Below are 15740 nucleotides of genomic sequence, written 5' to 3' on the forward strand. Positions count from 1 at the left end.
AGCGAAGCCACATGTGATGATTAAGAAAATGCTCTGTGCTGAAGAGGGAAGTCTTAACCAGAATGGATCACGGATTGCATAGTGTCTTTTTCCCAATGGATAAAAGTCAACGAGACAATGTGCTGCTGGTGTGCAGATGGTACCAAGGGAATACCAGAGTCCAGAAGCAAACCCAATAAGAGCTTTTGTCTACGGCCATGATCAGGTTTAGATTTGGATTAAATGAAAAGTAAAGCAATTTGAAAATTAACACAACTTGGCTCTAACTGTAAGTACAGATTATATGCTTCATCTAGTTAGTGCAGAAGCAAAAACCAAAGACAGATTAAATGCCAAAAGCAAATCCTTCAAAACAAGAATCAATCAGAGAGATTTATGTCCTTAGACTATTATAGCCTTATCATATGTTGGACAAATAATGACTGGCTACATCTTAATGACTGCACAGGAAAACTAACAGAGGTTCTTCACATCAGGACAGATCTTTTGATATTTCTCTTATTTTGTTGTAACTCCCTGAAAGCTTTCTTTACCTCTTCTTGTGGCAAAGAGAAGAAACCTTTGTTCAAAATAACACAAATGGGTATCAAGAAACAGTGTATTGGTGCGGTCATAGTAACCAGCCTCATCAATAATATGTTTGGTGGCATATATGTAGGCCACTCAAGAGACGATCACACCAGTTGCCTCTTTTCTTCTCTTCATCCATATTCTCCACCCGTCAGATGAGACCATCTCCTCCAACACCGGCCGGCCCTCTGAGATCACAGTGGACATGTCCATCCTTTCACCGGTAAACAAACAAGGAGTTGTTTATGAAAGTAAACAATCTGCAATATTTGGTTTCTCTCTTTTACATTTCATATGCATCTATATTTCTTGAGGGCGAGTGTGTTGAATTTTCTGCCTTCCTCGTATGAATCATTACACGTTGAATGGAACTAAGAAGACAAACAAAACTGAATGTCAATATTAGCCAAGAGATAGATATACCTCTGGATTTCCAACGGTTCCTCTGCAATCGTCTGCCCAGTCCTCCCAGCGCCTGTCCTCGTTCCAGTCTCTGTTAGGACACCCATCCTCCCTTGATCTGTGACAAGAAGAGGCTGTGACCTGTATTTCCTGCTGCTTTGCTTTGTTGGTTCAGAATAAACACAAATGCCCACAGGAAGGGGCTTTGTCACCCCTGGCATCGGTGCAGTGGCCATTGTGTGTTCTGAGGCATTAGATAGATGATAACTGCTCTCAGGTGGGTCATCTGGCGTACTATGGAATATCTCAGCAAAGAGTATACAATGCAATAACACATAAAACAATAGCTCTATGTGATAAGTCTGGGTGGCAGTCTAATGCTTCTTAATAAGGACAGATGTCATACAACAGGATTATAAAACATGATGTCATTTTTTCAGCTGTAAAGGAAAGGTTTTTCTTATGTGACCACTGTGCTGGTAGAGACAATGTGCTCCACCTCTTTGGTCCAAGGGTTCATGAAACTGAACCATCGGCTTCTCACTGTGATGAATGAGCCGTCTTTTATTTTGAACTTGTAGCAGTTGGTATTGATCTTCTCTCTCGTCTGTAGCACTTACAGCAAACAGCAGCAGAGAGGGACAATGGATGAACTGTCCACAGGTGAGATGAATTACAGCGCTATTTTCACACATTGCTTCATTCTGCTACAGAAACTGTAATGTCACCGCACATTTATCAGAGTAATCACTGTACATGGAAAGCAGAGTCCTATAGCCATACCGTAGATATTTCAGGAACAGTTAATCAGGTGTGGTGTCGTCCCTTCTGTTAGAAGCATACCTTACTTTTCCTGTGACATTCTGATAAATGAGCAATATCGTGTGAAAGCATTCGTAAAACAAGCAGCTTTTGGGGTAAAGAAGCGAAAATGGCAGTGGCCCTTATAAAGAAAAAAAAAACAAACAAACAAACAACAGATAATCACTTAGAATTTTATCTTCAATTTATTTTAGTGCCAATCAAAGGTGTAATCTGGAAATGTCCAGAATTCCACAGTGGCTCTTAAAATTTAGGAGGCAGTATCAGTATGCCCTCAGAGTAACCAGCTATATTATATATATATATATATATATATATATATATATATATATATATATATATATATATATATATATATATATATATATATATATATATATATAAAATTGGATATGTGTTGGGAAAAAATGGGGTAATAATATTCTTGAAATTGAAAGTATTTATGATTATATTTATGGAGTATTTTCATTTTTTGCATAAATATCATCAGAAATCATGTTTATACAGCCTAAAATCCACACACGAGGCACTCTTGAAGTTACCGTTGATTACTTTTTGCATCGATGATTCTTTCTTGTGTACTGGTAACCGCTGTGGACAGCTGCTCCTTCACTACGCCAGTGTCTTTAGGATGCAGGTAATCAAAGAGACTCTGTCCAATCAGGTCATTCTGAGGACAGACAGGCAGATTTCAGGAGGAGGACTGACATTACACAGTTCAGTGCACACCAAAGTGAAGTCAAATGATTGGCATAATGAAGAAAGATTTCCTGACAGTTTTGTTTAAACATAACAGAAATACTGAACAGCACCTACGTGGCTGTAGTTTAGGATCTTAAACACCGATTCAGAAACACACAGTATTTTCCCATGACGACAGTCAACAACAAACAACAGACGACGGAGGAGGTGAGGCAGAAGACTGGACGGATCAAGGCTAATATACTGTATTTTAACATCTAATTGACAAAATCGGAAAACCTCCCAAGTCAGAACTGATCCACAGCACAAAATAAGATTGGAACTGTAGTGTGAATACAGCCTAACCCTCAATCCTTTCAAGCTTTTTAAACTGAGGCACTGATTCAGCTGATCTAAAACTGAGGGGGGAGTTTGGTTAAATTGCATAAAGACTGCAACCATACAAGTATCATCCCCTGTGTTTTAAATCTGGACTGTATCACTGTTAACAACATTCAGTCCTCAGATCTGAGAGGTGTTGGAGCAGACTAACAGCATATGAGTTCAGACTTTTGAGGCAGAGCCAGACCGAGATGTTCTCAGAACAACATCCACATCAAGTCTCATGACCCTTGTTAGGGCCCGAGCAGGGAACCTGCGAGGACCCTATTGTTTTTGAAGCGATTCTTTTTTTTTTTTTTCCTTCGGACGAAATGATTGCATTTTTCACTGCCTGGACATACCCAAAAACTCACCAAACTTGGAATATAAGTCACACCTGGCGAAAAATTTTATAATCTATTGTCGTCCTGAATTTCCACCACTAGGTGGCGCTGTTATTAAGCACAGCGCGTTTTGGCTTATAACTCCCATATACTTTGTCGCACATTCAAATTCCTTATATCCACGCGTTCAGTGAAGTCGGCTGAGTCTCGTGGTATAGGCCACGCCCATTTCCGCCTACCGTTTTTTTTCGCTACGTCGCAAAATGTCGAAAACCTACTTTTTCGAACTCCTCCCAGGCGATTTCACCGATTTGCACGAAACTTGGCACACAGCATCTGTGGACCCTCATGACAAAAAGTTATTAAAAGAATTTTGATAGGCCAAACAATACTCACGTTATTAAATAACAACTTCCTGCAGATTTCCTGCCAAACAGGAAGTGTTGGATATCTCCACAACGGTGTGTCCAAATGACATGAAACTTGAGATAATACTTTGACATGAATTCCTAATGATGTGTCCAAAAATTTAGGCGATGACCACAAGGTGGCACTCTTTAAATTCAAATAGTTTATATCTCCACATCGGTTGGGCGGATTGACACCAAACTTGGTATAGTCATTGCCACTGCGCTCTTGAGGATATCTGACAAAGGACTTATCAATTGGCTACTAGGTGGCGCCCTGATGCCAGTTTAAAATTATATTTGGCCCTGTGCCCAAACCATAACACTTATGGGAATGAAATTCATAGGCGTGGTATAGACTAGCCCCTGCAACTTACACACCAAAAATGACCAGCAGGTGGCGCTGTTTTCCACTTGAAGGCGTTTTTGGCCCATAACTCACACATATTGTGTCACACATTGGTAAACCTTTTATCTACATGTTCCCTGCATGCAGCTGAATTATTTGGTGTAGGCCACGTCCACTTTTACATTAACTTTCCATTCGCAAAATTGCGACAAATGAAAAAGCTACTTTTTCGAACTCCTCCTAGGCAATTTGACCAATTGGCATTAAATTTTGCGTGAAGCATCTATGGACCCCCCTGACAAAAAGTTATCAAAAGAATTTTGATAATCCTTAAAACGGCCGAAATATAAAACAACAAATTCCTGCATATTGTGTTGAAAGCAGACAATCTTGCACATCTAAACAAAATACGGTCTGATTATCACGTAAATGTTCATAATTGTGTTCCATGGACTGATGAGGCTCTGTGTAAAATTTGGTGCAAATCGGCCAATAGATGGCGATCTGGTCGCAGTCTGATTAGTTTGAATGGAAAGTAAATGGGAAAATCTTAAAATCCTCTTCAAAACTCATCGACTTTCAACCTCTTCTTGTGCTTCATGCTTTGAGCTACAGATACCATTCCACCTTTTAAAGAGTCGGAAGACCTTGAACTGTTGGGCATGTATTCAGTTTTTAAAAATCTCTTACGGTTTCCAAACCATCACAGTTTTAGTTTTACAGATTTTTAGGCCGTCTTCTGATTTTATAATGGGTGTGTATTGCGTGAGCTAGAGTGCGTGACATCATCGCCAGAGTGTAGAGCAGCTGGAAGAACTGGAGAAAAAATTCTCTTCAGCTACTGGACGATGATACTTTCAGCTTCTTCCTGAAACTATTTCGTTGCATTATGCCTCATGTGGACACGTAATTAAATTAAATGTGAACGATGACTTCATGGGGTGATGTCACAGAAAGGGGCGGGACACTTGTACATATTATGTTTATAGGAATCTGTTTCTTACCTTTTTATTATGTTGTTCATTTTGTACTATGATTATTCTTTATTGTTAAATTGAACTGTCCTTATGCTGCTGTGACACACAGATATCCCCATTTGCAGGATGAATAAAAGAGTTCTGATTCTGATTCTGATCACGATCCATGGGAACTGCATGAGAAAGTCAGTGATGTAATATTCCAATCAGCCATAAATAAGAAAATGTTTCTAATATTTTATCACATTATGTTTGTGTTGGAGGCTGGACAAGCTGCAAGGAGCCATTTTATCTTATTTTCTGTGGGGTTTTTTTGAAGTTTTTATTTCAGTTTTTTAGGAGAATGCTGCCACATTGTCTTGCATTTGAAGCTCCAGAAATGTTTTGTGGACCACAAAACTTCACCTGACTTTCAGTCAGCTTGGGGGTGAGTAGATAAAGAGTGAACTTTCCTTTTTGGTTGAACTTTTAAGTTACTTAGTTTCACTGTTGCAGAGACATTATTTCCTGATAAACTTCAGTGGGAGAACACATTGCTTGATCACCACAGTCCTCATCATCAGCACAGTTATCATCACAGACAAACAGTGGAGGAGTTCTGGATGAGCAGAGTTCAGATCCAGAATGACAGCAGTGTAGGAGACCGTGTCCCTCATCTTATTCCAGATGTTGAAGCTCAGGTTGCCCAGATGTTTGGCCTGGTCTATCAGAGCTCCTGAGACCAGCTGTGGATCCTCCAGCAGGAGGCGCTGCTGGACTCTCTTCACTTCAGCCTTGTAGTTCTGCAGGATTGAGACGTCTTCAGCTGTCTGATCCTCCTCTGTGGCTCTGACTGTGAAAGTGCCGCTATTTCTCTGCCCAGAGCAGAGATCCTGGCCTCCTCTTCCTCTTGTAGAAACTGATGAAGCTCTTAAACTGCTCTTTGATCTGCACCTCTGTGTGTCGGGCCTGGACCTTGATGCCTTCTGCTGTTTGAGCTCAGTTTCCTTTAACTTGTTCAAAGACCTTTAGGTTCTCCTGTAAGGGCTTCAGGGACTTCTGGAGCTCTTATTTAAGACCCTGTGCAGCTTCATCGATGGGTCTGAATCTGTGGTTGCTGTGCGTCTTTGAGACGAGACGCACCGACTCATCTGCAGACAGAAGAGTTTTTCTTTAAATAAGTTAAATAAGACACAAAAAAAACACATACAGTTTAGTGTATTTTTTTAAGTACATTATGGAGCAATACACATTATTTTACCATAAATTATGTTCAGTTAACTATACATCTTTTTATTTTAACCTGGTGAGCTTGTTGTGGAATAATTAGATGGTACAGATAATAATGCAAATTATACCTACAGAGTTCATTGTACATATTTATTATGTTGTGAGAGTGTTTCTTATATTTTTGCTGTCATATAACCTGTCAGGTAGTTTTTAATTTCTTTTTTCTTTGCAGTGTTTCTGAAGCAGTTAAAAGACAAACGTATCTGTACATATCTTTAATGTGAGGCTTCTGAGGAATGTGGACATTTTTACAATCTCATACCGTTAAACACTAAAGAACACACTGTCCTCCGTCCCTCCTCCATTTCTTCTCCTTTGTTTTCAGGTGTTTCACCTTTTGTTTTGTGATTCGTATCTCAGCAGGCTGGACTGAACTTTACTGTGACTCTCAACTGCCTGTGTGGTAAATCATCAAAATCATAATGAAACTAAAGATGTAAACTGTTTTTAAAGGTGCTCTAAAAATAAATACATTATTATACATATTATTATTTTTATAAATAAGGTCAATAAGACATACATCCTGGTCATGTGCCGCCCTCATCACCTCAAATGTTGACCGACAAACAGAGATGACATCATGTCAGCTCTGTCACTTAAATCCTGTCCTAGCAGCTGAACATTTAAGGTCAAAGAACCACACACTAGATTATTTAAAATATTGCTCCTTACAAAAATAAATATTAACATAATAAATTAAAAGTAAACCACTGTCAAGGTTTATATGTTAACTGTGAGGAGTTTAGATGTTGTACGTTTGTCCCCCTTGTAAAGTTTAATAAAACAGCTAAATAATAATAATAATAATCACTTAATAATTGAGAATGATATGACGTAACTTCCTGTGACTGTCTCCAGTCATTGCCGTTATTTTGCAATTCTTTCTCGGTGGGTGGGGCTGCAGTTCTGTACAGTAATGACATCACATGTTGGGAACAAAAACAACGTTTAGAGGTAAAATAAGACTTGAAGACTTTAACATGTGGCCCACACTTAAGTCAGACCCACACAAGTGAAACTGTCACAGGCAGAGGGAAGCAGTTGATGAGGCTTGTCAGCAGCACGTCGACTCTGTAACATCAGACAGGATCTGATGATGACTAAAGTCCAGAGGAAGTCGACACTCGTCCAGAATGTCAAAGATGAACACAACCTGCACATTCCTGCTTAAGTTTCAATAAAAGAAGTGATGAACAAGTTCCAACAAGCTGTACTGTTTCCCTTTCAGCACATTCAGCTCTCTGAAAGTGAATGGAAATGTGAACTGTATGTTCTGGTTCACTTTGTCTGCAGTTATTCTGCAACACTTTCTCCATGGGCGAGGATGCGATTCTGTATACAATAACATAACACAGTTGGAATAAAAACAAAGTTGAGAGGTGAAATAAGACTTTAAACAACATTTAGATGTGAAGGTGTGAACATGTGGCCTACATTTAAGACATTAAATGTCCCACACAAGAGCTAAACGGTGTTGACAAGAAGCACCAGTCACGTAAGTCATTTCAGTCACACAGTTACAAAGAAAATGTCTTTATTTTGATTCCATTTGGTTACAAAGAAAAAAATATCGAAAATATTCTTCATTACATATTTTTAAATGTTTTCTCATTTGATTTTTTTTCAAATTAGTACATTTCTGCTCACCAGGTCTCATCTTCTATTTGTTATTAGTAAGTACTCAGTTTAAAAAACCAAGCTTCTCGTACAGGATGAGTAGGTCGGTAGCTGCCTAATTGTTTCCATCTTCTCTGCTTTAATAAAAGCAAAATGCCAATAAAAAACAGGGGAGTTTGTAGAAAGATGATGTGAATTAAGTGAACAAACTGAACCAGGTCTGTTTCACAAGAGACTCATTTGATGCTTCATCACAGACGGACAGAAACCAAAGAGTCTATTTTGATGAGGATGTTCGGGAGTCTCACAGTCTGAGAACAACATGTCAGTCCAAAAAACTTGATTTACAGGAAATCAGGATTCATTTCAGGAAACCGTCGTCCAACTCGTCCTCAGCAGCCTGTTCCTCTGCCCACAACTTTCAGCTCCTGGCTGCTCTCGTTCTGGAGAAACGAGCAGTGAACTGCAGATATATCAGCCATGTTTGATCCCCCTCGTGAAGTACAGGTTCAGGCTCCTGTGGCGGCTCGTCTCCATTGATTGGCTCATCTTGGTGATTCGTCCTTTCAACTGTCCATCACCTGCAAGATGAGAAAGAAGAGCAGTGGTAGTTTCACGTCTCTTGTGCAGGTTTTGTGTCTATTTGTGGAAGTTTTTAGTGAATTTGTGGAGGTTTGAGTATATTTGTGAAGGTTTGTGTATTTGCGGAGGTTTTGTGTCGATTTGTGGAAGTTTTTAGTGAATTAATGGAAATTTTTAATGAATTTGTATAAGTTTTTTGTGGATTTGTGGAGGTTTGAGTGTATTTGTGGAGGTTTTGTGTATATTTGTGGAAGTTTTTAGTGAATTTATGGAAATTTTTAGTGAATTTGTTAAAGTTTTTCTGGATTTGTGGAGGTTTCAGTGTATTTGTGGAGGTTTTGTGTATGTTTGTGGAAGTTTTAGTGAATTTATGGACTTTTTGTGTATTTGTGGAGGTTTTGTGTATATTTGTGGAAGTTTTAGTGAATTTATGGAATTTTTTTGTGAATTTATGGACGTTTTGTGTATTTGTGGAGGTTTGAGTGTATTTGTGGAGGTTTTGTGTATATTTGTGGAAGTTTTTAGTGAATTTATGGACTTTTTGTGTATTTGTGGAGGTTTGAGTGTATTTGTGGAAGTTTTTAGTGAATTTATGGAAATTTTTAGTGAATTTGTTAAAGTTTTTTGTGGAGGTTTGAGTATATTTGAGAATGTTTTGTGTATTTGTGGAGGTTTTGTTTGTATTTGTGGAAGTTTTTTGCCTTTTTTGGGAGGTTTTGAGTGTGTCTGTAAAAAGCAGTTAACACGTGTAAACACTGAGAGCCACAACATTAGAACCAGTGACAGGTGAAATAAATAACATGGATCATTGTGTTCCAATGTCATGTTCGGCTGTGAAACTATGGGTCCCAGCATTCGTGTGGATGTCTCTTTGACAAACACCAGTCACCCAAACACAGCTGCAGACCAAGTACACCCTCTCATGGCAGCAGCACTCCTTGGTGGCAGTGCCCCCCCTGCAGGACAACGCGCCTGCAACGCTGCAAAAACTGCTCAGGAACGACCCGAGGAACGTGGGAAAGAGCTCAAGGTGTCAATATGACCTCCAGATTCCCCAGATCTCAATCCAGCTGAGCTTCCACTGGATGCAGTCAGAGCCAAGAACAATCCATGGGGGCCCCAACATGGATGGCAGTTGGTTCTGGCGCATCCAGCAGATGCTCAGCTGAAGTGGGATCTGGACAATGAGGAGACCAGTTTGAGGCCTTGGGTTCTTTGCCATGAGGGGGTGCAGTTGGTTTGAACGGTGTTTGGGTGGCTGTGTTTGTCAAAGAGAATCCACAGAAATGACAGAACTCAAAGTTTCCCAGCAGAACATTTGATTGTAACAAGATGATCAATGCTCACTTCACTTGTCAGTTGTTTTAATGTTTCAACTGAACAGTGTGTGTATATATATATATATTTCACATATATATATATATTTAACATACATATATATATATATATATATATATATATATATATATATATATATATATATGTTAAATAATTTTCATATTTTGCATAAATTTAGTTTTAACTATATTATTCATACTTTCACAGTACTTTGTCTGACAGCTTTAGTTACTAGTTACTTTGTCGATTCATATCAATATTAAACATTTGCTGATGAAACATGATATATTATTATAGATTAAGTTAATCAGCATTAAAAGCAGAAAGTTGAGATCTTAGAGAGGCCATGTGAGACAAGCCAGTGTCCTGCATTATGGAGGACAATTATTAATTAATTGATATATTGCATGATGCCGGCATACTTATAAAGCAATTCTGTACAAAGACAGCTGCTTTTTGAGTCTCATTCTCAGGTCGTCAAATAACGCACTTTGTGAGCTATTAACAGGACTCATAGAGAGTCAAGTTGTTAACAGTGAGAAGACATGTATTTTCAATTACATTTTATTTCAAGATACATTTTTTATATACATTTTTTGTGATTATCCAGTGGCTGTAAAAACTCTCCTTGATCTTATGGGTTTTGAGGTGGGACTTAAGTCTGGTCTGGTTGGTCAGTTCACACAAGCCTGACCACAAACAACTGGATTGCTATTACTGAACTTTGGTGCCTGGAACTCTACAGTGGCGAACTGGCTATTGTAGCTTACGGCACTCAACATTGTTTAGCTAACAATGTTAGCCTGAAAAGCTTCATACCACGATGTTTTCGCCAGCAGAACAACAACTTCCGAGGGTTCATAAAGCTCATCAAGCACTCTCTGAGCACACAGTTGCGCACTCAAGTGCAGATGTACAAGAACTAAAAACAAACCTTCAATACACTCCGAAGGGTGCAAAATAACTAACAACCGCTCAAGCTGTTTGTAGCTATCAGTTCACAAGACAACAACTCCAAAGGCTTCATAAAGCTTATCAAGCACTCTCTGAGCACACAGTTGCGCGCTCAAGTGCACATGTACAAGAACTAAAAACAAACCTTCAATACACTCCGAAGGGTGCAAAATAATTAACAACCGCTCAAGCTGTTCCTAGCTATCAGTTCACAAGACAACAACTCCAAAGGCTTCATAAAGCTTATCAAGCACTCTCTGAGCACACAGTTGCGCGCTCAAGTGCACATGTACAAGAACTAAAAACAAACCTTCAATACACTCCGAAGGGTGCAAAATAACTAACAACCGCTCAAGCTGTTCCTAGCTATCAGTTCACAAGACAACAACTCCAAAGGCTTCATAAAGCTTATCAAGCACTCTCTGAGCACACAGTTGCGCGCTCAAGTGCACATGTACAAGAACTAAAAACAAACCTTCAATACACTCAGAAGTACTCAGACAAATTAACAACCACTCAAAGTATCTGTAGCTATCATTTCACTACATCTCTACCATTAACATGACAACAACAACAACAACTGCTGCTTCCAAAGAAAAAATGTCACCACAACACATTCAGATCGTTATCAGTGGTCTGCTGGGCATTAAGGCCGAGGGCCCTGTAACAGCTTTGTAATGATCTCTGCTTGGTGTTATCAAGCAGGATGCTGTTGCACACAGTTGCAAAGAAAATGAATTCCTGCAATTGTTTTCATTTAGTTTTATCACAGAGGTTCAACATTATCTTCAAGCAAAGGCATCGCGCCCATACACACTGAACTCGCGAGGGAAATCGTCATGGACAGTTGAGGGCAGAGATCCAAGCCGCTTTAGTGGCGTCAGGCTAGCTTCTACCGTGGCCCTGAGCATGTCCCTAGCCAGGCCGAAGCCCAAGCTAAACACGCACACTATGTGCACGCTTCTACCAACCATAGGTTTCTGGACATGAGGGACCTGTAAGTTGGCGGGATCGCACGAGGGCTCGTAAGATACGCTATTACCAATACCAGCAACTGATCAAAGGCCTGACTACTGCCATTCATGGAAAACACTGCTTACAGCTCCGATGGACTGCACTCGGGCATTTGCCATTGAAGATAGCTGAAGTCTGGCCAAGTTAAACTATAAATTACAATAACACCAGGTAAGCCTGGCAGACCACTAACAACGGGACTGCTCTTACTGAACTTTTGTCCCCAGAAAGCTCTACACCACAAGGCCTCCAAAACAACACGTCTCAGCTCAGTTCTGCTGGTGTCGTAGCTCTCAATCCGCTGCACTTCTACCATGAATAAGAATGCTACTGCTAACAAACCTTACACAAGCCACCAAAAATTAACATGTCTCCGGTCATTCTGCTGGTGTTTACAGCTCAGTTTGCTGCACCTCTACCATGAATGTGACCACAAGAACCGCTTCTAAACCAAAAACTTCACCACCACACAGCTGCACGTCAGAAACTGAATAGGATCCTTATTAGTGGCCTGCTAGGGGAATACGCCGAGGCTAATGTTAGTGTTGAATCTACATAAATGAAGCTGTCCATTTAAATGTAAAAGTCCCAGCTCAAAACCAACAGGGTTCAAAGGAAGTACAAGTATTTCAAACAGGTTTTGCTTTATCAAATCAAATCAGGTCAATCAGATTTTGATTTACTGAGAGGAAATATAGACATATAGATATTTTAGACATATATAGAGTATTTAACATGTGTATACACTGAGAGTCATATCATTATAACAGTGACAGGTGAAATAAATAACATGGATGATTTTGTTCCAATGCCATGTTCGGCTGTGAAGCCATGGGTCCCAGCATTCGTGTGGATGTCTCTTTGACAAACACCAGTCACCCAAACACAGCTGCAGACCAAGTACACGCCCTCATGGCAGCAGCACTCCTTGGTGGCAGTGCGCCCCCTGCAGGACAACGCGCCTGCAACGCTGCAAAAACTGCTCAGGAACGACCCGAGGAACGTGGGAAAGAGCTCAAGGTGTCAACATGACCTCCAGATTCCCCAGATCTCAATCCAGCTGAGCTTCCACTGGATGCAGTCAGAGCCAAGACCGATCCATGGGGGCCCCAACATGGATTGGAGTTGGTTCTGGCGCATCCAGCAGATGCTCAGCTGAAGTGGGATCTGGACAATGAGAAGACCAGTTTGAGGCCTTGGGTTCTTTGCCATGAGGGGGTGCAGTTGGTTTGAACGGTGTTTGGGTGGCTGTGTTTGTCAAAGAGAATCCACAGAAATGACAGAACTCAAAGTTTCCCAGCAGAACATTTGATTGTAACAAGATGATCAATGCTCACTTCACTTGTCAGTTGTTTTAATGTTGTGGCTGAACAGTGGAGATATACATGTTAAATAAAATATAATTATATAATTCATAATATATATAAATGCAGGTGTTCGTTAAACTGAAACAATGCCAGCTGGCTACAATATCGCACTTAGTAAATATTAAAATACTATGACTTCCTTCTTTTATTCCCCATTGAACTAACCTGTACATTGCTTGCTTGCAAATTTGTTTGCCTTTTTAATTAGCTTTTTTAAAGACAAACAGAAAAAGAGGGAGAGAGACTAGTGTCCCAACAGTGACACTGTCATGGCTTCTGCCAACCCAAACTGTCGGTATTCAACGACCTGTGAATGAGACTCGACTATCCTCTAAAATCATTTACTGATCATAGAGTATTAATGAGCAGAAATTGACAAAACTCACACTTTCTGCCTCTAATTTTTGCACCTATATTGCACTGACCTGGTTGGACCAGGTGTGTCTCCTCTCCGGGTCTGATCACCATACAGGTCAGAGCTGTTCCACCTGAAGCTGAAGACAAGTCCCACTGTTCACCTGGAGAGAGGAGGAGGCACTTTAGTATAACATGATGACTACATGCATATATGTCTGTGTGTATACACATATTCTGATTGTAAGCAGAAAAAAGATGTATGGACAGAGTATAGACACATCTGGCAAAATGGGATTTCTTACAGGATTATCATTTCATAATAAAGAATGATATAGCGGTCTGTGACCACGTGCATGACATCACCTCAGGAGTCTCACATCACTCTGCACTACAAAATCTACTTTCATCTGATTTAATAAATGTGTTTTTTAAAGGTAAAACAAATGTAAACCAAATGTAATAAGTTCTGAGAACATTAAGAGCTTTATACACGAGTAATATGATTTCAAAGTCTATCTTTTGACACACAGTGCAGTGATTGCAGTAACACATTAAACCAAAACTGAGACAAACACACTGAATACATGCTGTGCAGCTACAATGAGGCTGCTTATTTTGTGTATAAACTACTTTAGCTGTTCAAAATGACCTTCTAGATGCTGACATACTAACATACTGAGACATTATTGAGCACCTGGAGCCTGTTAGCTAACTGTGCTGTACTCAGATATTCAGCTGTAAAGATGATAGTATTAACAAGCTAACATTACACAGCACGATAATGGCGTCATGCTAACACTCTCCAACAGACACACACCTTAGCTAACATGCAAACCCGTCTGTAAAAACACAACGATGAAATGACCCAGACGTCTTTATAAGCTCATAATAGTGTCAGTAGCCCGTTAATAAAGCAGCTGAGCCGCTGGTAACATGTTTCCAAACCTTGCAGTGCATCTCCAACAAATTTAAACTCAGCTAGCTAACATAACCACTGACTTAAACTGACCAGTAAACGTTAGCTAACCAGCTTTCATGCCGTTTAAAATAATAAATAAATAAATAATACTTCAAGCCGAATTTAACGAAACTAGCGACTTGTTCTGAGACAGTGACCCAAATTTACTTAACTGTGCAGTGTTCATGTAATAAACACCGCAGATATAAAACGGCCAAAATCACAATGGAGTTTGGTGCATTGGGCAAAACATACAGTCCGCGGCGCGTTTAAATGGATGTAATTACAGAATTATGTTCCAGCCGAATTTATCTCAACACTAAACAGTCACACGAGACGTCTACAGTTTCGCGTTCAGAGTTATTTCAGAAACATTTGAGGCAAAAACAAATCTGACCGACATGAGAGGGAGGCTGGCTCCATTTTAACCGGCACTAGGCTGAGACAACATGGAGGTTACTTTGCAATGTGGAGCTCTTTGATATAAAGGAACATCACCTGGGCTAATCACCTGAGATCTATACAACTCCCACACAGACATGAACACACCTGAACTGAGCAGGTAAGCACACACATAAAGCAGATTCGTACAGAAGAGTTTACTGACCGTATTCGTGTCCTCAGAGTAGAGCCGCTGGAACCAGAGTGACGATCCAACAGCTATTTAAATACACATCTACAGTTTTGGAGGGAAATCCACTAATTTCACGCGGGAAACGAGCGAGACCGCCCCTTTTCGGCGTGCTCCACCTGCATTCGTCAGAAAGTCTGTGGGCGGGACTCATTGTGTTTATTCATCCAGTGTGAACTCATAATGGTGTTTAGCTCAGGTGGTAGAGCAGGATGTGAATGGAGGCTTTGCTTCTGCTCTGGGTTTGAGTCCCGCCATGGATCCTTAATTAGGGCCCGAGCAGGGAACCTGCGAGGACCCTATTGTTTTTGAAGCGATTCTTTATTAGGGCCCGAGCAGGGAACCTGCAACAAAATTCCTGCATATTGTGTTGAAAGCAGACAATCTTGCACATCTAAACAAAATACGGTCTGATTATCACGCAAATGTTCATAATTGTGTTCCATGGACTGATGAGGCTCTGTGTAAAATTTGGTGCAAATCGGCCTATAGATGGCGATCTGGTCACAGTCTGATTAGTTTGAATGGAAAGTAAATGGGAAAATCTTAAAATCCTCTTCAAAACTCATCGACTTTCAACCTCTTCTTGTGCTTCATGCTTTGAGCTACAGATACCATTCCATCTTTTAAAGAGTGAGAAGACCTTGAACTGTTGGGCATGTATTCAGTTTTTAAAAATCTCTTACGGTTTCCAAATCATCACAGTTTTAGTTTTACGGA

The 15740-nt window shown here is 40.1% G+C and overlaps 2 long non-coding RNA genes across 2 annotated transcripts; both read right to left on the bottom strand.

Annotated features, from left to right (window-relative positions):
• Positions 1-40: 40 nt before the first annotated feature.
• Positions 41-6920, bottom strand: LOC119018294. The gene is made up of 5 exons (XR_005074705.1): positions 6465-6920; positions 5411-6063; positions 2337-2464; positions 994-1090; positions 41-784 (listed from the first exon to the last, which is right to left on the bottom strand). It is a non-coding gene; the product is annotated as an uncharacterized LOC119018294 (long non-coding RNA).
• A 1306-nt stretch (positions 6921-8226) lies between these two features.
• LOC119018293 lies at positions 8227-15336 on the bottom strand. Its single transcript, XR_005074704.1, has 3 exons — positions 14997-15336; positions 13500-13592; positions 8227-8400 (listed from the first exon to the last, which is right to left on the bottom strand). It is a non-coding gene; the product is annotated as an uncharacterized LOC119018293 (long non-coding RNA).
• Between the last annotated feature and the right edge of the window lie 404 nt (positions 15337-15740).

Source organism: Acanthopagrus latus, chromosome 4 (genome assembly GCF_904848185.1).
Source record: "Acanthopagrus latus isolate v.2019 chromosome 4, fAcaLat1.1, whole genome shotgun sequence".
Lineage (NCBI taxonomy): Eukaryota > Metazoa > Chordata > Actinopteri > Spariformes > Sparidae > Acanthopagrus > Acanthopagrus latus.